This window comes from Rhinolophus sinicus, chromosome 3 (assembly GCF_057876585.1).
Source record: "Rhinolophus sinicus isolate RSI-liver-muscle chromosome 3, RSI-T2T, whole genome shotgun sequence".
Classification (NCBI taxonomy): Eukaryota; Metazoa; Chordata; class Mammalia; order Chiroptera; family Rhinolophidae; genus Rhinolophus; species Rhinolophus sinicus.
In genome coordinates this window covers 11,385,796-11,410,149 of record NC_142503.1, presented here as the reverse complement: position 1 = coordinate 11,410,149, position 24,354 = coordinate 11,385,796, and the positions used below count along the sequence as shown (strand labels likewise).

General features: G+C 44.0%; 1 protein-coding gene across 1 annotated transcript in view; it reads left to right on the top strand.

The window, feature by feature from the left end:
* MYO10 (myosin X) overlaps positions 1-24,354 on the top strand; it is a 202,110-nt gene that overhangs the window by 23,900 nt on the left and 153,856 nt on the right. The window contains exon 2 of the mRNA XM_074329057.2: positions 20,513-20,611. The gene's annotated coding sequence lies outside the window, so the exon portion shown is untranslated. The remainder of the gene's footprint in view (positions 1-20,512; positions 20,612-24,354) is intronic.

Sequence of the window (24,354 nt, the reverse complement as noted above, 5' to 3'; positions counted from 1 at the left end):
GGCCCCCACAACAGAGAGTTGTCTGGCCCCAAATGTCAGTGGTGCTGATGTTGAGAAAGCTGCTTTAGACCCTTCCTGAAGTAAAGGGTTCACATTGTTTTAGTCGTAGGAGCAACCTGCTGGCTCCTCATTCCAGTCTGTGCTGGTAGAGGCATTGGAGGAGCACCATTCTGGACCCTACCCCTAGAAAGCACAGGGACCCTAGAAGCCTGCTAGTGGCCCCGGGGAGGGGGCAGCAGCTGTCCTGTCAGGCCGCGGGCTTTTTGGTGCCTGTTAACGGATACGGGCTGTGTGTGAGACGCTTATCACATTTGTGAAAATGCCAAGTGTAAGAAATCCCTGTTGCTTCTCCCAGGGACTGCAGCTGAGGATGTGTCCGTCCTAATCTAGGGGTATTTTTCTTCCTTTTTTTTTTTTTTTTTTTAATTTGCCATGGAAGATATGGAACAGGAAATGGGACTCAACAATTGCTGGATTGTTCTGCGTCCTCAGATGTCACTTTGTTAAGCTATTCTTAAGTGCCCCCAGCTCTCACCCTGGACCCATGCATTGTCCCCCGTGTGGGTCAATGACCCCCGTGTGGGTCAATGCACAGGACGATGTGTGTGTGAAGGCTCTGCTTGGACCATCAGTATCTGTGACATCAGGAGTTACATTTCTTAGTTCCTCCCCCCTTACAGGGAGTTTATTCTTTAAAGCAAACGGGATCAGTTGGTGTCATTGGGTTCCTGAGAGCTGTAAAATGTGTTTGAAAATGGGTGATGTCGAAGGTAAGACTGCCTTTTGCTTTGGCAACTCCTAAAGCAGAACTTCTCATTTTTGGGCACGCGTCAGTCAGTGGATCTGAAAGGGGTCCATTGCCCAGGCAGGCTGGGGGCTGTTCCTGCAGCCAGGGGAACGTTGGGTGTCTCAGAGGTGGCGCTGATCGCGCAAGAGCTGCTGGCCTGCCAGTGGGAGAAGGTTCTTTAGTGCCCCTCTCCCCGTGCCCTCTTGCCCTCTCTCCTATCAGAGCAGTGGGACCCTGGCTGCAAGCGTAGTAACAGTTTGGAAGAAGAGGGTTTCAGGTGAAGAAGGGAGATGTCTGTCCTGAGCAGACAGCAGTAAGCTTTGCAAAATGGGACCAGACAAATGTCTGAGGTGGAGTACACTAAATTCATTCTTGAAAGTGTTTCCTCGGAGAGTTTGGAAGCCCAGTAAGTGTGCGTTGGTTTGCTTAGAGACAGTCGTACCCATCTCTAGAAAAAGGGGTTTAGACCCCTCCACGGCAGGCATGATTCATTACCTCATGTTATAGGGTCAGATATGCGAGACTTATCTCTTAGGTTGGTGCAAAAGAAATTGTGGTCTGGGCAAGTATTTTTGACCTTTTAAGTTGCAATTACTTTTGCACCAACCTAGAGGTTCTGGGCTAATAGTACTGCAGGCTCTAGGCTGTTCTCTCGGAGCTTGTATGGTCAGTGATTTTGCCTGATGGTCAACTCAGCGTTCTCAGCCCAGCTTCTCTGTTGCAAATACTTCAGCTCAAGAAACAGATCCTCACTTTCATTTAAACACACAATTCCCCTTTGTATTTTTATCTGCACTTTTTGTGTCATTTATCTTTCTCTGCATTTTATTATGGCTATTTTCTGTATTTACTAGTTTTGTCTCTGATTAGATTAAACTCTTTGAGAGCAGACTGTCTTTTGTCCACTTTGAGGCTGTTGAGCAGTCCTCTCTGCCAGGCGACTTGACTAATATTCATTTCCTTATTTAACCCCTTAACTGCTCTGCTGATTAGAGCTCATTTGCATTTTGTAAAATAGGAAACTGTCTCGGGAAGCCAAGAGAGGGGAGAGGCAGAATTATATAGAATTATGAGGATGGACTTGCCTGGGTGTAAATAATTTTATGATCTATGAACTATACATTAATAAAACTCTTTTCTATAAAAGAAAGGAAAAAACAAAACCGATTCCACCACCTGTTAGCGCTGGGATTTGGGGCAAGTTCTTGTACTCTCTGCGCCTCATTTGTCACATCTGTGAAGTGGGGGCATTGTTAGTTGCTCACTGATTAGGGTGGCGTTAGAATTAAACAGGTTAATGCCCATGAAATCTTGAGAATAGCGCTGGCACGCGGTTTGTGTGTCTGCTTCTATGGTTATTCTCCAGGGCTCTGCGGCTGTCGGGGGATGGGCGCCTGCGCTGCTGGATTCTGAAGCGCATGTCTTTGCCTTTGAATTCTGTGTCCTTCTTGGCCCTGAAACAGAGACTTGTCAGCCAACAAGGGCTAAGTCAATATTTGTGGAATGAATGAATGCATTTGGAATTTTGAGGGGTGGTGCTTCTCTAGGTAAAATGAATTTGCTAGAAGGTGAGAGCCTACCTTGGGATTCATGAAAGAAATAGAACACCAGGTCAGAGTTCTGGAAAATCCTCTTGCCTACGTCATCCTAGGCTGAAAAAGCAAACAGCTTCTCAAATCAGTTGTTTTAAATGAACTCTCACCCATATGGAAAATACAGCTTCATGTTGGTCTGGCTCTAGAGGCTGCCAGGCAGCCAGGGCACGAGGGGCTGGGGCAGTGGTGGGAATTCCCAGTGCCCCTTCTGCAGTCTAGAAAATTAGTCTGGTGGGCGCCAGAGGTAGCACGGTGGGTCCGGGCAGTGAGGGCTCTGTGCCTGGCTTCCCGGGTAAGTAGGGCCTGACTTCTCATTGTGGTGACTCTAGCAGAGGGTGAGTGTTGGTAGGTAATTTGAGGATATGGTTCTTTTTTAGGGTGTGGCTATCACCTGTATTATTGGTTTTCACACATGTGACCCCCCAGAATCTGTACTACCAGTCTTCTCACCTGTTTAAATGCTGTAGTGATAAGCTTAGGGAAGTGAGTTGGATACAGAATGTCAAGGTCATTGGCAATGAGGCAGGGCTGGTACAAGACAAATGCACTCTCCTGGCCAAGTATCCATCCAGATGGGTCGTGTTTATGCTACAGTCCACCATGTTCTTAGGTCTTCGTAAGAAGTCCATCTTTCCGTCCTTCCCACACAGGGGGTCCTGGCCCACATCTAGTAGAGCACTTTCGTCGCAGGAGTTATTTATGTACTGATTTCTCTGCCAGAGGGCAGAGGTGCAGGAGCAGAGATGACTGAGTTGGGGGTGTGCTGTTGATGCCCAGACTAAACTGGTGCACGGCTGTTGGTCGCAGAGCAGCGGGGAGAGGCTCAGTGCACGTTGGTGCAAATGAGCTCAGCCTGGCTGAGACCTGAGAAAAGTCCAGTCGAAACTGGACAGAGGAGACAGGTTGCTAGAGTGTGCACAGTCCGTAGGCCGAGGGAGGGATTTTTCCAAGTGAAAAAGACTTCAAGCAAGGCAGGGATGTGGGTCTGCAAGGATCACTCTGGCTTCTCAGTGGCGCATAGATTGAAGGACTGGGGTGGGGGCCTCAGGAATGGGAAGGGAGTGAGAACAGATGGTCTGGCTGGGCCTTTGCCCTCGGATGGCTCAGCCCCATGTTTTGCAAAGCCAGTTTGCTGCTTTCTCTCCCAGTTCGGCACCTCCCTGATGGGTATTGGGGGACTTGACAAGTCTTTCTGCAGTCAGTCTTTTCTTCAGTTCCAGATGCTATATGCTCGTTGGTGCGTCTTACTCCTGCTTAAGTACATTTCACTTTCCAACCTATAGCTCATGGAAATCCCAATTAAAAATACTTTTGCCTCAGATAGCTCTTATGAGGAGGTATGCAGGACTTTCCTCTTTCTCTGTCATCACATTGAAAATATCTGGTCATGGTTGGGAGGAGGAGAGGGCAGTTTTGGGGTGAAAGCACATACTTTGTGCTGCTTGATGTATAATTAATTATCTGGTTTTGTCTTAACTCTAAACCGCTAGTAACTCAGATAATGAGCTGACATGTGCAATTAAGAGTTCAAGAATTTATAAAACATGGCTGTGGAAATTGCTGTGACTTTCGTGTTACAGTAAACAGGTATATTTTTCTTCCTTCCTTTGGTAAAAAGTGTCAGAGGGCAATGTATGTACCACTGCTGATTCAATCACCTCATACATGGAGCCTGTAGAATTTACATTCTTTGAGCAATTCTAATTTATCACATTCTTTTATTACTTCAGAGGTAGAGAAAAGATAGTTCCTTCATCTCCCCAGGTGAATGTTGAATTAAGGTAGGTTAAGGTAGGGCCTGTGAGATGCTGTGTAATGCATACATACCTTTTCTGGTTGTCACTGGGGAAGTTTGTATGTTCTGCAAAATGAGAAAAAGCAAACAAAAAGAAGACGTTGCATTCATTTCTTTGTACACACGTCACCAGTCTTAGCTCACGAAATTAATGTCTCTAGAGTCTAGAATTTCGTGGTCCGGCCAGAGGGCAATAAAAATATGGCTGTTCTGAAGTGAGATGTTCAGTGAATCTAAAATGCCCACGAGACAGAATTAATTAGTATGGAAAAACAAAGGTGAAATTCTCGTTCATACATTTCTTACATTGATTACCTGTGGAAGTGAGAATATTTTGCAATCTATTGGGTGAAATAACAGAATACTCAAATTAATCTTACCTGCTTCTTTTTACTGTTTGGTTTTTTTTAATGGCGGTGATGGCTAGAAAAGTTAAAATCCCACGTGTGATCCCACATCAGTTCTGTTGGAAGCACTGGTCCCAAGATTCCCCAGGAGGCCTCCGAGGGAGCTGGGGACCCCTGGGCAGGGAGTGCCTGGCATTTTCCGCCTGGAGTCGTGAGCTGCTCGCGGTAGTTCTTGCTGCTGTTCCCCCAAGGAGAACACACTGCTTCCTTCATGACTTCGCCCAACTGCTCCAGGCCTCCGCTGCCTGCCAGCCGTGCTTCTTAGGACAATTGTGTTTGTCTGCCAGTCGGTGATTGATGACAGCGACAGGGCACTCATCCTTGGAGGTCATGTCTTTCTTAGAACAAAAGCAGTTCAAGGAGTTCTTGAGATTAGGAGGGTCTGCAGAGTTTTAGTGACACTCTTCAAGGGCTTAATAGCAATTGGTGGGTTGCCCACCATCGCTCTGAAGTGTGTGTTAGTTACCACCCAGGCAGTTTTTGTCCTTGCTGGTTTTCTATGATCCATTTGCATTTTAAACCTTTCCGGGGGACTTCTGCTCTTTTCTGATAAGTGAGGGGTTTAGACCCATTTGGCTCTGCCCTTTCAAATGATGCTAGACCTCGTCGCCCAGGCAGGTCTGTCACCAGGGAGAGCCGTCACCGTAGCCTGTAAATTGAGGCATTGGCGATGAATGGTTTCTCTGGATTTCCAGTGTCTGTTGACAAACCTCTGTGGCATTTGTTGGGAGAACAAAGGAGTTTAGCTTGTAGGACATAAGAGGCCTTCCAGTTTGCCTGGTGTTAGCAGGAGCGAGCGGCCCAGAGACATTCTGTGGAAGTCTGTAAGGAAGGTTTACTGCCATTTGAAAAGCTGAGTTATGGGCTTCAATGTGGATTTACGCAGGTATATCTAGCGATGTTGGTTTCACACACGTGTAGGGGCACTTTGCAAGTGTCTTGGAGTAGGATATTCAAGAGCCCCTAAATAATGCTAAGAAAGGACATTTGCTAACAAAGGATACCTTTTTAGGTGATGTTTAGCAACCTAGCTTTGTGAGAGGTACGGTTTTGTGGGAACTTCGAAAATAATTTTTAAATGACCTGTTTTAAAATGACTGTAAGTAAGTTCAAGACAAATACGTAGAGGGCAGTGAGCATTAATTATTAGAGTAAATAATAACTGCAGGGGCGTATGCCAGCATTGTGTAGTAAATTATTCAGCAATGATGCGTTCTATGGACAGAATACATATGTTGGTAACTAATTTACTGACTTCGCTCCCTCTTCTCTTCCTTCCTGGTCGTGCTTGGGCCTTAATGCCTTCCCCTGTAAGGCAGCGGTTCGGATTCATGGTTTAAAAGTCAGTTCCCTTTGTTTAAACTGGTGTTTGCTTTACACAGGGTTCCACGCAGGGCTCCAAGTGTTTCCTAGGAGTCAGACCAGGGCTGAGAGGCACTGAATTGGTCAATGTCACCGATGGGGGTGGAGGTGGAGCCCTAGTTCTCCACCCCAGCTGGGCCCAGAATTATGGTGGGGCCACTGCAGATCCGGCCCCCTGCCACCCCAGGTGCGCACGTCCCAGTGGTCCCTGGGCTCCGCCAAGGGTAAAGAGTGGCAGCGCTTTCGATTCTGCTGTGAAGTCGGATGACAGCCTCCCTTCCAGTCGTTTCTATCCCTGGATAGTTTCCTGGACCTGTGCTCGGCATGGCATCTGAGTTATGGCTTCTCTCTGCCTGTACTTCCTTCCTTTCCATGAGCCTGTGCAGGAGAGGAAGGCCCCAGTGTTTAGACAGAAGCAGGTAGGCCAGGAGAAGGGCTTAGGAGCAGAAGCCTGGCTCCCCAGGGGCGCTCTTGCCAGGCCCTGCTTCATCCTCTATCCCACCCCGTCCTGTAGAGGACGTTCATCATTGTGGATTTTTACTGCAGGCATGCCGTTCCATCCAGGCAGGAGTCTGGCTTTTTACTGGGGTGCGGCTTTAATTGTGGCTGGAGTGGTTTAGGAAGCATGCAGTGGGGTGGGGGGAGGACTGGACTCCACTCCTAGGAAACTTCCTTTGGTCTCTTGCTGGGAAAGCAGCTCCTTTGCTGGGTTGAACCTCTTGTTCTCACCGCTGACCCTTAGGTAGTGAGAGGCCTCCTGGGAACCAGAAAGGGGAGCAAAGGGCCTTCATTTGGACCAAGGCCACTTTGGTCTAGACAGGGCTTGGCATCCAGGAGCAGGCGAGAAGCTGACAAGGAGCCAGGAGGCCTGGGGAGGAACTTTCTTTCAGCTTCAGGACTCAGCTTCGTGTTACCTGCCCCCATGGGGCCCGGCCAGATTTGTTTGGCAGGGCCCAGAGTCAGCCCACCAGGCCCAGCTTGTTCTCCTCATATACCCCAGCGGGGTCTTAACTGCAGGCCCGGCCCCTGCTTCTGCCCACCCATCGAGTCTACTCAAGGAGGTCTTGAGAAGTTCCAAGTTTTGAGTGACCGAGGATCTTTTGAACTCGGATGGAATTAAAAGTTGATACTTCAAAATAACCTGGCTGCTACTGTTTTGTTTCTTGTTTTTGTGAAAACCTAGTTAGAAAAAAGCCTATTGCATTGTAAAGCCATGTAATTTGACCCACGTTTTATTGGTAAGTGGGGAGACAATTTTAGTCCTTAGTGGTTTCTAGCACTTGGTGGGTTAGAGGCTGAGCCTTTTTTTTTTTTCCCTGGGACTGGACAAAGGTGAATGCCTTCATTGTTCAGTTGTTTGGAGCTGTTAATAGTTTATGGATGGTGATTAAGTTGAGCTGGTAAGCCAATTTACAGTGTATCTTAGCCTCCACTGGTCCCTGGCTAATTTGCAGAAAATTGGACCTTTCAACTTGAGGTTTCCAGCTGCCCTCTGGGGTCTGTCCTGTTCGTCCTTCAGCACCTGACCTTGTGAGGCCTGTTTGCTCCGTCAGCACCCCAGTGCAGGTATTCTGTGTGTATGCCCACAGTTGTCCTTGGGGACTCAGGTTTAGATGATCTATTTAAACTTCGTTCTGGTTGGACGGCAGGCTTCTGGGTTGTCTGTTATTAATCTTTGGACTGTGTCTAGCATAGCATCTGTGTTGCTCAATCCGTCAGTGGCTACTTTTGCTCCCCGGGGGGAATTTCTGCTTATCTGTTCACCTTTGTCTCAGAGTTAGCGCAGTTAATCCTCACAGGGAGCTGGAGGTAGGTAGTGTTTATTTCTCCTCCTCCATAGATGAAGAAACTGAGGCCCACGCTGGTTAATTTGTCCCAGGCCACATGGCTCAGAGGCAGGAAAGCCAGGATTCCCATTTGGGCACTTTGACCCTGGATTGAGCCATTGTTAAAAAACCACTAGACTCCGGTCTGACCCTGAGAAAAACCCTAGACAATCCCCGACAGAGGGACGTTCTATAGAATACCCGACCGTACTCCTCAAAAGTGCCCAGGCCTTCAAACAAGGGAAGTTCTGACAGACTGTCACAGACCACAGAAGGCATGTCACAGACCCAAGGAGACATGGCAGTGAGGTACGATGTCCTGGATGGGAACCTTCCGTTTCTATCCCTGGATAGTTTCCTGGACCTATTCCAGGAAAGACCTGTCCAGTTTCCTGGACAGAACAAGGAGATGAGGGGGAAACTGGTGACATCCAAATGAAGTGTGGAGTTCGTAGTGATGTACCCATGTTCCTTGGATGTGACATCTGTGCCTTAGCGACGTACGATGTTAACATTGGGGGAACCTACGTGAGGGACACACGGGGACGCTGCATTATCTTTGCAACTTCTCTGTGAAATCTGAAACGATTATTAAAAATGTACTTAAAACAACAATGGCAATAGCACCACAGACCTGCCCCGCTACACTCCCTGGCCTCACTGGCTTGTCATACTCAGGTGCCCGAGTGTCATCACTGCTCCCTGCCTGGTACTCACCCTCCGCTGTGAGGCCCATGTCCTTGGAGCAGAGTCTCCTCTGACTGCAGCCTGCGTTAGCAATGGAGACATAACCAGGCACTGCTGTCGGACACACGGCCTTTTGAAAAGAAGTGCCCTCTGTTTCGAGGTCTCTGGAAACCAACAGGAGGTGAGAAATGAAAATTCATTTTGGTGCAGGAGAGATTATTTTTAAGTAAAAATCTTGATAGAGCTACCAAGTTGGATAAACAGAGGCACTTGTGTCATTTACCATGTTTCCGTCCTCTGCAGCCCCCCCCATCACCATCCCGATGGGTGTCGTTTGTAAGTTATTTTTAAATATTTTGTAACTGGAAAACAACCGAAGGTGGAGTTGAGGTGGTTTGGAGAATGGGTTGGTTCAGGTGGTTCACTGAGGCCTGTGGGTTGGTAGTGTCTCTAGCAAGGCTTGCACAGGAAAGTTGAATTAAAGCAGTATGATGGCTGAAAGCCATCCTGGGTGTGACCCTAGGAGGTGCTGGCAGCAAGACCCCAAATGTAGATCCTGCCACATTATGTCAGAGCCCTGTGGCTTTGAAGCACCTTGGTAAGTCATATCACGTGCCCTCCTACTGCTTGTACCACAGGCAAGCTAGATGACTCCTCGGTTTGCACAGAGGGGTCTCAGGTAGTAATTGTCCTGAACTACAGGATTTCCATCCACACCTTCTTGGGGAGCGTCCTGTGCAGTTTCTATGACCTCATCCTGAAGTCTTCAGTGGCCCGGCATCTCTGTGAGCAGCACGGTTCTTGCAGATACCACCCTGAGTTTACTGGGCATTGAGCAGATTGCCGAGGTAGGATTTGGGATTGAGAGTGAAGTAATTAATACTTAGCCCTCATCTAGTATGTCTGGCTCTGTTCTAGGTGCTGGAGTTTCAATGGCAAGTCAGACTAACCACTTCTGCCTCCTCTAGTACAAGTGATGTAAATCGTAGTGTAACATCCCTCAGCGTCAAAGCGCTGAAATAACTGTTGTGTTGGTGTTCTAAGGAAAGTGCACAAACACTACGCAGGTGTGGTTGTTTGCACTCCTGATGAGTGAATTGCTTTCTGGATTTCTGAAAATCATGATATTCGTGTGACAAAAATAATAGCTGCTATTCCTTTGCTTGTATATCATAGAAGCTCAGCAGAAACAAGTGTAAACTGAAAAGGGACTTTCTTGGCATAGTTAACATGGGAGGTCAGGGATGAAGAGGGCCTTTGGGGTGACTGGGTCCAGGGTGAATGAAGTCGGATGTATGTCTGCTCGTTTTTCTGTGTTGTCATTTGTCTCTCCCTGTGATAGAATTCACACGTAAAATTCACCCTCTTAAAGTATACAATTCAGTGCTTTTTTCGTATATTCCCCAAATACTAGTATTCGTATATCAGTGTACTGATACTACTAACGTCTCCGACTGGTTGTGCAGCCATCACCACCATCTAATTCTAGGGCATTGTCGTCACCCCATCCCTATTTCCTGTCACTCCCCAGTTACTGCCTACACCTAGCCCTAAGCAACCAGCAGTCTGCTTTCTGTCTATGGATTTAGCTTCTTGGTATTTCCTATCAACGAAATCATACAATATGTGGTCCTTTGGGACTGACTTGTTCCACTGAGCATAATGTCTTCAAGGCTCATCCGTGTCGTAACATGGATCAGTTCTCCTTTTTATCACTGAGTAATATTCCATTGTGTGAACGTGCCACATTTAAAAAATCTGTTCTTCAGTTGATGGACGCGAGCGTTATTTTCACTTTGAGGCTGTTATGAGTAATGCTGCTCTGAGCATTTGTGTGCAGGTTTTGGTGTGTGGACACATATTCTCATTTCTCTTGGGCATATACCTAGGAGTGGAATTCCTGGGTCAGGTGGTAACTCTATGTTTAACTTTCTGGGGAGCCGCCAGACTTTTCCACAGCAGCTGTACCATTTTCCATTCTCACCAGCAGGGTATGAGGGGTCTAATTTCACCACATCGTCACCAACACGTTGTCTGTCTTTCTGATTGGACTGGATTATCTTTTAAGCACCTTTTAATTCGGGAAGTGTGATTTTTATGAAAAACATTAACTGTTCTTGAAATTTAATAGCGCTCTGCAAAGGAAATAATTAGTATGTCTGCGACAGCTATGAGATGTTGCTGTCTTGTTTTCCACTGTGTTCGTGGGTCATCCATTTTAATGAAGTCAGTGACAAACTCCTGAGTAAATTTGTGTATTTTTTTCTATAAACAGATGGTAGCCAGAACACAGCCAGGATTTCATTAAGATCCTCTTATCAGTTTTTGTTTATTTGGGAAGTTTTTTTGGGGGGAATATTCTTGTCAAGAATAGGAAAGGACAGTAAACTCTAGGAAATGAGAAGCAAAGGCCGTCTGGTCTTACAGTCCATGCAGAGTGCAAGCATCTTGCGCTGGTTTTTATTGCCCCGTCTGTTCTCTATCTCATGCTGTTTCCACGTAAAGGAAGGATGGAATGCGGATCTAAAGCCAGCCCTTTTGTTCTGCGTCTCTTAGAGAGGGTTTCCCACTAGGTTTTGAGAATCCTTAGACTCGGAGCAGTTTTAGTCCTTTTAGAAAACCTGCATGTCTTTTCCTCCCTTACCCACTTCTCTTTCCTGTACCACTGCCCCTTCTGTTGCACGATTATTCCCTTTGAAAGAAAGAGACATGATGTGGGAGGTTTTAGAACAGGCATAGTTTGCCCCTAATACATGGTAAGCGCTAAAAGCAGGAGCAATTCCTGTACTGTCGAATCCTTTGCAGTGCCTGGTACATAATAGGGGGCTCGAAAGGTACTTGTGGGAAGGATGCGATTGTGGAAGGCTGGCCCAATGGATGCATGGATTTATGGGTAAGTTGACTTATGCGTGATTGAATGAGTTCTAAGGGTGTTAGCTGATTCTGTAGGTCCATTTTTCTGTTTCCCTTTAAACACATGTGTTGGCTCTGTGATGATTGGTTAACGCATAGACGGAATAATTTGATGATTATTCCTTGTATTGTCATATTCCTACCGTGTTTGGGATTGTCTCAGTAACTTGATATAACATTCTTTCAATATTAAATTGTTTCTGGGATTGTTTCTAGTCACTATAGTTTAACTGAAAAGCTGTTTCAAGGAATTGTAAGGAAAGTAGGGACAATTGGAATATAAAATCAGGACTGAATCAATTGGCAAGTTGGATCCCTGTCACCACGGGAATAAACTCTTTACAGAATCACAAGTTCATAATTCAGGCATCTTGCCATTTAGCAGAGTTGGTGTCGGTTTTTATTTGGATTGGGAGTGGGAGGTGCCACTGAGGCTTTGCAAGATACAGAGGTTAGTTTATTATCGGTGAGACCTTTTTCCATTTGTTTCCTCTTTTCCCTCCCTTTCCACTCCCTGCTCTTCATGTAGTGTTCGTGGTGTGCTCGGTATGGAAGTGCCCTTCCTAGTCGTTGGCGGTGGTGACAGAGTTTGACCTTATGGACACGGGATGGATTGTCTGTGAACTTGACAGTAATGAGTGCAGACATGTCTCAGTTGACAATCATGTTGTGTTTATGAGTTAGTTGTTTGGGACACTGCACGTCTTCCTGTGGCAGTAGTGCTACTAATGATCCCTGGGTCCATAGACAAGCCCAAGAAATGCCCCTGATGCTGGTGACGTAGCTAAAAGATATACGTATGTTGTGGCTGCAAATTAGCTGAATACATTTCTTATTTAAAAAGCAATACTGTTAAAGACTTGTATAGGGCCAGCCTGGGGAGTTACCAACACTTCTGCCATAATCTTTTGGGAGTTGGGGCAAGAATGACTGAGTTCTCAAGCAGCGGAATGTCAGCACCACATTTTCCTCTGGAACTGAATGGTGGCATTATCTCTGGTGGGCACACCACTTGTTCTGGGGATTACCTGTATAGAAAACTGGTACCATCGCTGTTCCACAACCAGCCGTAAGATGGCACCCACTTGGGACTCTCACACCACGTATTTCCAACATTATGGGCTGTATGCTCACAGTTTCTCTCTTGAGTCTCCCGTTATTACTTTTTCCTCCTCAACAGATGATGCCGGCCTTGGCACCAAGTTAAGTTGTGCATCCTTTGAGATCTAAGCCTGAAACCGCCCATACTCCATTCAGAGCCCAACAGCTGTGGGCGGACTTGAAACATTCCTCTTTGGAATCTGATACAGTTGTTCAGAAATGATTGCCAGGCTCAGGTCTAAAACCCTGCCCTCTGGAGATAAGGAATGAGTCAGGAGATCACTCAGCACAGTGGTCCACACTCTTTGCCTGCTGTGCTACAAGGGAATAAAGGGACCACCCACTGCTGTTGGGATGCGTGGAGCCAGTGGCTGCCCTCCCTTCTTCACTTTATTTCCAGATGCCCCTACCCAGGGGTGGCCGTCTCTGCAGGGACAATCTTAGCTTCCACCTTTCCCTGTCATTTCTCAATCTCCTGGGTCTATCCCCAGTCTTGTCCACGCAGCTTGTCGTGCTGCATTTCTCATACTCGTGTTGTACGTGTAGTTCTCTCTTCATTCTTCTCTGCACCGTTTCCCAGCTTTCTGACAAGTTTTGTATGTTTGCAAGCACCTGGGATTGAAATAGCTCCTGAGGTGAAATGGCACAGAGGACAGGTTCTGTCGGTGCCATCCCAGTCATCTGCATAAAAACATTAAAAGTCAGTTCTGATTAACATTAGCGTGTATTTAAATATTACAGAGCCAGTGGACAGAAAGGAGGAAAAAGGGAGTCCTTCCATCAAACCATCTGCCTTCGAGACCGTTTTCCTTGTGTTTGTCAAATATTTTGCATCATATTGCAGAGGTCACTCCTTCCCTTCTGTATGCACTCAGTTTAATGTCACCGGAAATTAGATGTGCCCCAAGTATACTGTTTCTGGGCTGATCCCACTTGGGGAGGTTGTGGAAATTCCTAGAATTTACAACGGAGTCTGCTTTCAATTAATTAGCTCTCAGACAATGAATGGTTTTGAAAACTCCTTTAGAACTTTGTATTACTCTAGATTAGTGCTTGTCAACTGGGACAGTACCCTCACCCACCCCCCAAAAAAAATTATTATCTTGACCAAAATGTCAATAGTGCAGAGTTTGAGAAAACCAGCATTAGAACTTTGAATGCAATAAAAGCCATGTGTCCTTTGAAGAAGGTTTCAGTAACAAGGATTAGGAAAAAATAACGTCTGTTAAGTTGAAAAGATATTCCTACTTCAACAGAAAAAAAAAGATAATAAAGCTGGAGAGATTTCACTTATACGTGGAATTAAAAAAAAATTAGAAAAACAATTTATAGAGAATGGATTTGTGGTTGCCAGACGTAGGAGGCGGGGAAAAAATTGATGAAGGACGTCAAAGGGTACAAACTTCCAGTTATAAAATAAGTCACAGGGATGTGATGCATATACAGCATAACAATTATGGTTAATAATACTTTTTTCCATACTTGAAAGTTGCTAAGAGAGTAGATCTTAAAAGTTCTTGTCACAAGAAAAATTATAGCTCTGTGAGGTGACAGATGTTAACTAAACTTACTGTGGTGATCATTTTGCAATATATACAAACATTGCATCATTATGTTGGACACCTGAGGCTAATGTTATATGTCAATTATATGTCCAAAAAAAGTAGAAAAAGTGCTATTGAAGTCTTTGGTGCTATAATTTATGATCCCCATCCGGTTTCTGGAATTCAGTATCATTCAGAAGGAAGACACCCCCCCCCCACCCCCCACAACATTCCACAGGAGACATCTTCTGAGCCAGGTTTCTTCTTACGTCACTGCAGGCAAAAAGAGGACAACTTTCTTTGGGCTATTGAATTCACTGTGGATTTAAATAGCCATTTTAATTTATCTTACCCATCACAAAATAAATCGATCTCTTTGTCTTTAAAAAAAAAAAAACAGGGGCAGCGGGATGGCTCAGTTGGTTGGAACGCAAGCTTTTGGTGGCAGGGTTGCCAGTTTGATTCCCGAATGGGATGGTGGGCTGCACCCTCCGCGGCTAGATTGGGGATGGCGAGCTGCCGCTGGGCTGCCAGTGGGGCGGCTGGATGGCATGGTTGGTTGGAGCGCCGGCTCTTGGCAGCAAGGTTGCCCGTTCTGTTCCTGCGTGGGACAGTGGGCTGCGCCCCTGCAACTAGGATTGAGGACGGCGACTGGACTTGGTGCTGGGCTGCACCCTCCATGACTTAATTGAAGGACAACGACTTGACTTGGACCTGATGGGCCCTGGGGGGACGCACTGTTCCTCAATATTTCCCGATAAGAAAAAAAATTTAAAAAAAAAGAAAGAAAATGCTCCAAAAAAAAAACAAAAACAAGGATCACATTTCAGGAACAAATTATAACTTTATCATGTAGGTTGTACTGTGGTACTTAACATAAGCCAAGTGACCAGTTATGGGACACAAGTAGGTGTGGTGCCCGGTTCTCGGCTGAGATGGAGTTCTGTGTTTTGCTGAAGAATGTTCTCTCTCCCATGAATCTGTAATTAGAACATGCCACACAGCATGGTATTTAAAGCCCATCCTCATTATCTCTTTTTAGGGTTGTTTCCCTACCTTATTTTTAAACTTAATTTTTTCAGTCAGAGTTCAGGGAAATCTTTTTTAAAACCAGAGAAATAGTTTTGCAAAGGGCAACAGGAGGATGAAATCTATAATGGTGATTTTATCTTCTCTACTTTAAGGTAGGTAATAGTGAACTTCTTTGTATAAAGGGCCAGAAGGTAAATATTTTAGGCTTTGCGTAGCTACTTCCCATAGCCATGGGTAGGAGGAAGGGGCCAGGTAAAATTCCTTCCCCAGGGAGGCACTGCAAGTCACAGGCAGTGGGCCGGGGTTTTATGGTTAATAATTGTGTGCCATGACACAGTGACGCAATGTACCACACCTCATCTTTCGATCAGCGTGGGCAGGTCTCATGTATGGTGGTGTAGCCGCCTGGCCAGTGTTAGTGGAGAGCAGGGACTTCATGAATTCAATACACCACTTGGAGTTTTAACATAGTCCTTACCTTTCATCATCATGGGTTTTTCTCCTTTTCCCTTTTTTTTTTTTTTGGTATATTTCTTGATACTTCCAGGAAAATGACTGTGTTTTTCCCAGTATGGAATGATTAAGAATGTTGATGTACAGTTGAGATGTGTATAGGCTGGGAGATTAATTTTCTAAAAATGATTCGGAATTACCGAGGTATAATTATATATAATAAAATATACCTGTTCTAGGTGCTCAGTTGAATGAATTTTAGTACATTTATACCGTTGTGCAGCCATCAGCACACCCTGTATAGAAACAGTTCCATCATCCCCCAAAGTCCCTTTTTCCACATTCACTGTGTCCCTCTCCTTCTTAACACCAGGCAACTGTTCATCTGTTTTTCCGTGTCTATGGATTTCCCTCTTCCAAAAAATTCATATCGATGGAACCCTATACTGCGTACTCTTGTGTGTGGCCTCTTGCACTTGGCATAATGCTTTTGGGATTCATACTTGTTGGTGATTCTATCAATGACCTGTTAATACTGTGGGACCCCTGAAACTAATGTTATATGTCAATTATACATCCAAAAAAAGTGGGAAACATGCTATTGAAATCTTTGGTCTACACCTGAAACTAATAAAAAAAAGTTTAAAAAAAATCTTTGGTCTATAATTTATTATCTCCATCCAGTTTCAGGAATTCAGTGTCATTCAGAAGGAAGACCCCCCCACCCCTGCACCCACCCTTCCCCACTCCCCAACAGTCCACAGGAGACATCTTACTGAAGTGTTAGTTCCATTGTATGGATTTATCACATTTTGTCTCTGTACCATTTGATGGACATTGGAGTGATTTCTGGTACTTGGCTATGATGAGTGATTCTGCTATGAATATTTGCATGCAAGATTTAAAATTTTTTTTTCTTTTGAGGAGTTAGATGTCTATCTAGCAGTTGAATTGTTGGGACATATGGCAAGATTATGTTTCGCTTTTTAAGAAACTGCCAAACTGGTTTCCCATCTTTGTTTTACATCCCCACCACTTTCTCCACATCGTCACCAACACTTGGTATAGCCAGTCTTTTTTGTTATAGCTGGGAAATCATTGGTCAGCAGGGACATGAAACCCCTGTGACCCTCACTTTTAAAGAAGGGGTGGTATTACATGCCTCCCTGTCTGACAGGATTGCTCTGAAGATCAAAGGAGATGGAGCTTTATGTGCAAGTGCTTTTTATTCTAGAACTGTTACTGGTGATTATGGGCAGAATCGTTTTTTTTTTGTTTGTTTTTTTGTTTTTTTAGGAGTTAAATTGAACACATATCCGTCTCAGAGACTGAGATGAAAATTTGCCCAAGGTTTAGTAAAACGTGTATGTAATGGTCGAACGTGTTCTACCTGCTTATAGAGACATATTTTACCCAAATGGTGAGCTTTCTCCGCGTTGCCTGCATCGTACATTAAATTATCAGCCTTATTTAACAATGATGAATATAATGGATTGCATGTGGTGGGCAAATTTTTCTTTCCCAGTCAAACTTGGATGGTCTGGTAAATGTCTGCTTGTGACTTCATTTTCAAATGCCCGTGGGTGGCCTCTTTTCTGGACCTAGGTGTCTGTGTTCTATTCCAGTGGAGTGGAAGTAGGAAGTTTGGGGGCTCAGAGAAACAACCAAGAAGCAATCTGTATAAAATATCCATTTCAATGATTTTAGTTTACAATTCTGAGTCTATAAAAATCGCCAGGTGAAACTTTTTCAAACAACTGAGGGAGTTTTGAATGCATTTCCCTTCCTCCCCTGGAAGCCAGGGCTGTGGGCTGTAGACTTGCTATCTGGGCTGGAATTCGCAAACCTTGCTTATCAGCAGCTCTTCACACCTGTCGAGAAAGACCTTTGGACTATGGAAGTTGAACTGTGTGTTTGATCAGGTAAGAGTATGTCAACAAAGCTTTACATACAGTACTTTCAAATGAAAAGGTAGACAAAAACCACCACAAAACTCAGGTAAAAAAGCTGTCTGTCGTGAAGCCTCGGGGCATCTGGAGATTTATATTAATCCTGGTGACAATGTCCATAATAAAATCTTAGTTTAGACAGTTTTAATAAGTGGGAAGCATGTCCATGAAATCCTTTTTGATAAAAATAATGCAGGTGATAGAGCAAACAGAATGCTTTGAACTCAGGATTCTGATGGAGTCCACGTGAGTTGTTATCTTATGGTTTTACTTCATGAGTAAAAGTTCTCACCTTATATGACTGAAAATTTCCGAGGGAGGGAGGGAGGGAGGGAGGGAGGGAGGGAGGGAGGGAGGGAGAGAGGGAGAGAGAGAGAGAGAGAGAGAGAGAGAGAGAGAGATTGAGAGAGATTGAAAGCTTTCAAATGCTGCAGTGTCTGACCTATGGATGAAAAAAGTAGTTGAGACCCTTAGAATTCTTTTTTTCTGGAGCATTACTGATAATGCGGTTTGGAATGGAATATTTGAGAGCCGTCTTGTAGGAGGCCTGAAGTAAATGTTCGTTTTGGAAGGCTGTTTGCTAATAAAGAATCACAACTGACAGGCAGTCAGTTCTCACTGTTTCTGGGGGTTACCAGCATCTCAGCCCCAAGGGGGAATCAGAGGGACATGACCCATTCCTGTGGAGATGGGAACTCACCCTGTTGGGTTATGTGTGTTCTTTAAATAAGCAGACTTCAGGATTTATAGAGAAACACATGCTATTCATTTCTGATGCTCTTTTCCATCTTGATCAAAGGATTTTAACCTTTCTTTGAAGGGATGATGGAAAGAAGGGTGGGGTTAACAACTTAAAGTTCCCATAATAAGGAGAAATTGGGTGCCTGTGGGAAGAGCCTGGCCCAGGGGTATCATAGGGGATGTTAAGAGAGTTGCAGAACTTGCAAGAGTAATTGTGTGAGCCAGTCACAGGGAACAGAAGCTGGTGCCGTTACAACCTTAGGCCTCAGCCACCATGGTCTTCTTGGAAATGTTTGGAGAATCGCATACACATGTAGCTCCTACCTCTGGGTCCCCTTCCTTCCAGAGACCCCGGGTCTAGTTAGCTGGCCCCAAATGCTTTCCTCAAAGTCAAGGTTGACTTACAGGGGATCCTGAGTAACAGTGGTGACAGCTAACGTTTTAGGTCACGGCTCGTGTATTTTAAACAGGATCATCATTGGCACTGAGGGAATGACTTTAAAATCAGATTTTTATCCCTTCTTAAATTTTCCCTCCTAAAAAGTGAGAAAGAGCTGATGGTTGTGTGTGATAAGTGGCCACTGAAAGGGACCTCTCTGTTGTTATATTTGATTGTCAACTGACCTATTAATGCATTTGACTTACTTATGCATTACTTTTAAGGAGACAAATAGAGTTAGTGTGATGTGTGGAAAAAGCACGGGACTAGGAGGCCTGGCTCAGTCACTAACTGTGTGACATTAGGCAAAAATTTATGCTCTGACTTCCGTTTCCTCCTGGAGATACAATTCCTATCTTACCCAGGGTTAGTGTGAGATACAGTATCATTGACCTCTTAGCACGTGACTGTGACACTTCATGGGCATTCTATTACTGGAAGCTACTATTTTTACAATTGATAAACAGAGTTTAAAGTATAGGTTGGTGCAAAAGTAATTGCAGTTTAAACGGTTAAAAATAATTGCAAAAACCGCAGTTACTTTGGCACCAACCTAATAGTATGAGGTGATGAGTTTATTTCTACATTACTTACCCCTGTCAATTCTCTGTTACGAGAGCAGTAGCAGCCCCTTAAACTGGAAGTTGAACATAACCGATATATTGTCAATATTTCACCTATCATTTCAAATCGAAACAGAAATGAAACAGACCAATGAAATGAGGTTGAAAGTTCTAGAAAAAGTTCAATCTAAGTGCTGTTTTAAGTGATAGTTTTGGTATAATACTTCCCACTGTGTCATTTTTGTTGGAGTTGATAAAATTGTTGAATAGAGTAGAAATAACTTAATGAAGTACGAATGCATGGGTATATATCAGATGTCATAAAATTGTACCTTAAAGGTAATTCTTTATAATTTGAATGACCAGTGCATACCCAGTAATTTCTTCAAACTTTTATATCACTCATCCTTGGAAACAAATGGCTTTCATGTTGGGCAATCAAAGGAAGAGGAAATTCAGCATTGAAAAGCTGAATATTGTGGTTATCATTTCATTTGTCCAGTGGGGAAATAAAAAATGGAAGTGAGATCAATGCCCCCAAAATATGCCCGGGTGAAAACAATGCAACCTGGAAGTTGCTATCTTTTAGGCTACAGTCCCAGACTTCGAAGTGCATTTTAGGTGCCTGGTGGAAGATCCTACCACGATTTATTTATACCAGTGGATTGGGTTCTGATATTTACTAAAATGTTAGCCGCTCTCTTGGAGATTCCAGTTGACACATGGATTTGGTACAAGTAGGAAGGCCGTGGAGTGTTCTAATGCCCTCCAGTGGGCAAGTGCAAAGGGCCTGGACCCAGGAATATGGGAGCCCACAGGTCCAAAGAGTTCTCGACTTGGGGTGAAGCAGTGTAGTGACCTGGTCAGACTTGTGGTTTCTGGAGCCTGACGGCGTGGGGTCAAGTTTTCGCTCAGTCTCGTGATGCGGGGCAAGTTACTTTACCTGTAGGCCTCTACTTCACCATCTGTAAAATGGGAATGATAATAGTGCCTGCCTCAGTAGGTGTTTGTGAGTAAAACGAGATAATCCGCAGAAGTCAGTTGCCTTTTAGTAACACAAGCTGCTGTCTTCTTAGTCCCTTCTTTGCTCTCTGTCTAGTGGGACTCTCCCTCGGTCACATTTTTATACAGTAAAGGCTATTGGATGATGCTTTCTGAAGAGTCATTCTTTGCACGTTTGCAAAGAACAGTCTTTTCAAAAAAATATATATTTTTTGGTTTTTAAAGGAATATAGTAGTCATAGTGATTTTGAGGGTGGTGGTTTGCCACAACACGCAATCCAAACTCATTGTTAAATCCTGTTTATTTTGTTTACAGGGAACACGGGTCTGGCTGAGAGAAAATGGCCAGCATTTTCCAAGTACTGTAAATTCCTGTGCAGAGGGCGTTGTCGTCTTCCGGACAGACTATGGTCAGGTGAGCACAGTTCCCTTCTGCGTTGTGACGTCCGTGTTCTGCTTCCTTAGGCAGTCTTACACAAGGCCACGTGTGCTCTCTCCTCCTACCCCCAAACCATCAACATTTTTTCTACGTGGCAAAACAAACTCCCAAACGGCATGTGCAGTGCACACCTGAGTGTGTGAGAGACGCAATACAATTCTCCCAAAGGGAGCACAGAAGGCATTCCAGCCAGTATGGGACAGAAGAACACTCCACTTGTCTGGTTCCATTCTTGGCGATTTTGTCCAGAAATCAGAAGTATAGGATGCAAGCAATTTGAGAAAATGGTTCAGATATGTCGATAGTTGCCAATTGGTTTCGTTACCACTTTCCCTGAAAATTCTTCAACTTTCGTTAAGTGTTGGAAACACCTGCCTGCCCATGAGAATGTAGAATGGCAGCGTCTTGATTTCCTGTGAGAACAAGATCCACGAAACCCCCTCACCTGAGTTTCCTTATCCACTTTGTTAACCAGCTGAAGAAGTTCCTTCTACATGTGGGAATTCTGCTGCTTCTGGTTCCCCATTCTTTAGTGTAAAACAGATGAACAGCCATGTCACTGAAAAACAAACACGTGAATCCAGAAACGGGCTCATTGATTGTACAGTTGACCCTGGATTTGAACTGCGTGGGTCCACTTATACGTGGATTTTTCCAACAAATATTGTAAATGTATTTTCTCTTCCTTATGATTTTCTTAATAATGTTTTCTTTTTTCTAGCTCACTTTATTGTAAGAATATAGTACGTAATACTTACAACATATAACATATGTGGTAATTGACTGTTTATGTTATCAGTAAAGCTTCCGGTCAACAGTAAGCTATTAGTAGTTAAATTTTGGGGGACTTTAAAGTTATTTCAGATTTTCAACTGTGTGTGTGTGGGGGGGGGGGGGGAGGTGTTAGTGCCCTGACCCCTCGTTGTTCAATGGTCAACTATATTTGCACAATTTGTGAAAGGAGCCTGGTTTCTCCGTTTTAGTAAGGAAACAATTTTAATGTTACTACAAGTCCCTCTTTCAGAGGCACATATCAAAGTTTAAGGCACCGAGAAATAAAAGGGTGTCGTGTACCAGTATTTAAAACTCATAGTTTCTGAATCCCATTTGCAAGTTGTGTTGAGAACACAAGCTGAAAGGTCAGTGTTGTGTAGTTTGAGGCAGACTGGACACTTGGATATCAAAACCTCTTAGCTGGGATGGTCCCCTTGGGGTGGTACCTTTGCCATTTCTTGGCTTAATACGCAGTGATGTCACTGGGCTATTTTTCAACTCCTTGGTTTCTTTTTCACCTGTGTCTTGAATGGCTCTTCAGTATTTATCTGGTGGTGAAGATACAGATGTGTTTTGTAGACATAGATTTGAGTGGGGTGGGGAGAGGATGGCAAAGAGATCACATGTGTAACAGCCATCCGCAGTGTGGTCACTACATTGATGCCTGGTCTGGTTTCTTTCTCATCAGGTTCTCAGGTAGTGCTGAGTGATCTATAAATGAAGGACTGACTGAATGATTTGGCTGAACTTTAGGATCAGGCACTGCTTAAATGTTTATGTTCCCATGTGGACTTGCTCAGCATTTTTCTGTCTTGCCTTGATTCTACCAGTCTTCCTTTCTCACTTTCCTCATGAATTCAGTCCCTTTCAGGCCCCGCACATACATCTCATGATGATACAAAAAAGGAAAACAATACTAAAACCGTGTACCTGACTTGACATAACTCTGTTGCTAAAAGTATTGTAAAATAGATTTGTAATGGAATTCTTTTCTTTTTTTGTTGACTTATCTTTTAATCAGTAAGATACTTTTTTTAAAAGTGTGGTAAAAAGCACATAACATTAAATTTACCATCTTAACCATTTTTAAATGTGCAGTTCAGTAGTGTTAAGTGTATTCACATTGTTGTGCAAGAGAGATCTAGAACTTTTTCATCTTGTGGTACTGAAATTCTACACCCACCAAACACTAAGTCCCCATCTCTCCTCCCACCAGCCCTTGTAACCCCTTTTCTACTTTCTAGCTCTCTGATTTTGACTACTCTGGATACTTCATATGAGTGGAATTATATAGTGTTTGCCATTTTTTGTGACTGGCTTATTTTGCTTAACATACTGTGTTTCCCCGAAAATAAGACCTAGCCAGACAATCATCCCTAATGCATCTTTTGGAGCAAAAATTAATATAAGACCTGGTCTTATTTTACTATAATATAAGACTGGGTATAATATAATATATAAATATAATATAATATAATTAATATAATATACAATATAATACCGGGTCTTATATTAAGTTTTGCTCCAAAAGATGCATTAGAGCTGATTGTCCGGCAAGGTCTTATTTTTGGGAAAACATGGTAATGTCCTTGATTTTCTATTCCTGTCTAACTACACTGTACCTGGCAGAGGCTTCTAACATGGCAAGTCCAGCAGCCTTTCAGTACTACTGCTTGTGCCATGAAGACAGCAGCCTGTGTCATGTGAAGCCATTGCCGGCCTCAGTGGTTGGGCGGCTCTCTGTTAGTCGGTGGGGAGGGGGGGAGTGGAATGGTCAGTTCTGTAGTTCTGTTCACTCTTGACAGTATTTATGGATTGTGGGTCTCGAAAGAACTAAGCCAGAGTAACCTGTACTTGAATGTGAAAACAGCTCTCAACTTTGACTTTTCATCTTCATTCAGTCATCAAATACTTGGTCTTATGTTGTCTGCTCTGTCATTCCCAAGTATAACAAGTATAATTAGCTTAGTGATTCGTGCTGGAATTACAGGGTTTAAAATAGGAGAAAAGTGAGGTAAGATCGAAAGAATTGGGCTCACGCAAGAACTGGCAGTGGCCAAAAGACTCTAGTTTCTTAGTTTCTTTCTCTCCTGACCTACTTCTTCCACTCACGTCACAAGTTCACTGTGGAGCTTAGGGGTGTAGCACCAAGGATTAGAAGTTCATTAACTGGTCCTGGCGCCCAGAACAGGAATGCCTGCTTTTTAACTGGGCCAGGATTGACTCTTGAGGGAATCAGGGTCAAAGACGGAGAACATGGCCTTGACCTTGTCAAGCCTATCTATGATAACTTTTCAAGGCATTGGTTCATTTCAACCCAATTTTGTACGTTATTAGAGTGTTAAGAAATTGATGTTTTTGGGGGAGGGGGGAATGGGGAGTTACTGTTTAATGGGCACAGAGTTTCAGTTTGGGAAGATGAAAAAGTTTGAAGAGGGATGGCCGTGACGGTTGCACAACAGTGTGAATGTATTTAATGCCATTGAACTGTGTGCTTAAAGATGGTTAAAATGGTAACTTGTATGTTTGTATGTATATTTTACCCCACAAAAAAAGATGTTAGTGTTTGAGGTCAGATGGTCACTGGTAAAACCTGTCAAATGGGTATTTTTCCGTATCTTTAAAAACAATTTCGGTGAAACTTTTATATAGCCCAAATATGACTTCCCAAGGAACATAAAGAGTTTGAAAAAACTATTAGGTTGGTGCAAAAGTAATTACGATTTTTGCAGTTATTTATAACCTTTTAAACTGCAGTTACTGTTGCACCACCCTAATATTTAATTACCCTTTGGTTTAGAGCAGTGTCCTAAGACTTGACTGTACTTGGACCAGCCACCTGGGGACCTTATTCAGATGCCAATTCTGATTGGCAGGTCTGAGGTGGGGCCTGAGGGTCTGCATTTCTCACTAGTTCCCTGGTGATGTTGAGGCTGCTGGTTCTT